Below are 2203 nucleotides of genomic sequence, written 5' to 3' on the forward strand. Positions count from 1 at the left end.
ACACACACACACACACACACACACACACACACACACACACACACACACACACACTCACTCACACTCTCACTTTCTCTCTCTCTCACTCACACACACACAGACAAAGACACAGACTCACACTCACACACACACTCACACACACACACACGTTTGTTTTTATGGTTTATGGGGACTCTCCATAGGCGTAATGGTTTTTATACTGTACAGACCGTATATTCTATTGCCCTACACCAACCCTACCCCTAAACCTACCCCTCACAGGAGACTTTCTGCTATTTCAGATTTTCAATACACTCCATTCTGTGTGATTTATAAGCGTTTTGAAAAGTGGGGACATGGGGTAATGTCCTGAAAAGTCACCTTCTCCTTGTAATACCTGTCATACCTTTGTCATTATACAAATTTATGTCCTCATTTGTCACAAAAACGCACACACACACTCACTCACTCTCTCGCTCTCACACACACACACACATATGCAGCCTCTAACTGGATCACACACGCTCGGTCTCTGACTCCCATGATGCTCTGGGGCAGCTGCTGCATCTGGATGGGCTTCACAGAGACGTCCTCTGTATGTTCACACTCCGCATCGCCCGCCGAAACACTCGACTCGATCGCTTCATCAATCTATACACACCTGAAACACAGAAAATGTGAGAAATGCATGTTGAATTGCATTGCATAGTGTCCCCTATACACAGATCTTGACCATGGGTTCCAGTCCCAGGGAAAGCATGCACTGATAAAGTGTACACCTCGCTTTCAATAAAAGCATGTCAAATGCATAAATGTAAATGACTCAGACATAATTAAACAGATAATTATACTTATTTAAAAATACTTTTTGCTAACGTGTAATCTATTATAAATATTTTTAATTATCCATAATTAACACAATAGAAATCTGGATAATAATAATTTTTTATAATTTTTATTTATTTATATTTTTCAGATGTTTTGTATTTTTTGAATTAATTACACAAAAATATTATTTAGAAATATAAATAATTATGTATAAATGTAAATATTAATTATTTATACATAAACAGATACATTTTTTAAATTTTACCTATATTAATTATACTTTTAATTATACTTTATTAAAATACAAGTTTGTAATGTGGTACAATTGCACATTATAAATATGCATAATTAGGTATATTTAAATAAATTTGGAGTTTGAATTCAAATGATTCAGCTGAATTTGTCAGGGCACACACACACACACACACACACACACACTCACTCTCTCACTTATAAACATATACAACTACCAGTATTATTAACCCCAGTGGAATGAATGGAAATTTATTAAATTTATTTGAATTGGTCAAAACAACATGAATGTTACTTTGAAAGGTTAAAACAAAATAATTAATTGCATAAACTTTCACTTTCTGATAAAAAAAGTAATCAGTTTTTCATGTCAATAGACGTACATATTCATGTTCAACAACAAAATTCTGCCTCCAAAAGGTGTGGGATACGAAGAAAAGGAGAAATATTTTTCACTAATATCACTATATTATATTTGACACTAATATAACTCCATAGATCATTTAACAGAAAGTATTTTTGACACTAATTGTGTTCCATACACACCCGGGTCAAAATGACCCGAACATTTTAAATGGTTAATATCTCTTTAAAAAATAACTGGAAAAAATCTGGAAAACAATTTATGTGTATTTTGAGGCTCTTAAAGCATTTGCAAAGTTTCGTTCTCTTACTAAAAACTATGCATTATTTAGAAATTTTTATGCATCTCTTCAAGGTCAAAACAGACTTAAATGTGTAACTCATAAGGGTTAAATTGTTAACTTTGTCAAACTAGTTGAGGATAGTTTGAGCTCGTATCTACAAAAACTCTATAAAACCTGCCCATTTCCACTGAAACATGAGATGCAGAAGAACCTCCAGAAACAACATCTGGAGCTGCACGCACACACACACACACACACACACATTCTCTCTCTCTCTCACACACACACACACACTCTCTCTCACACACTCTCTCACACACAGACACACACACCCTCTCTCTCCCTCTCTCACACACACACTCTCTCTCTCTATCTCTCTACACACACACACACACACACACTCTCTCTCTCCCTCTCTCACACACAAACTCTCTCTCTCTATCTCTCACACACACCCTCACACACACGCACACACACACACACACACACACACACAC

This window comes from Sinocyclocheilus grahami, unplaced genomic scaffold (assembly GCF_001515645.1).
Source record: "Sinocyclocheilus grahami isolate Dianchi unplaced genomic scaffold, SAMN03320097.WGS_v1.1 scaffold1398.1, whole genome shotgun sequence".
Taxonomy (NCBI): Eukaryota; Metazoa; Chordata; class Actinopteri; order Cypriniformes; family Cyprinidae; genus Sinocyclocheilus; species Sinocyclocheilus grahami.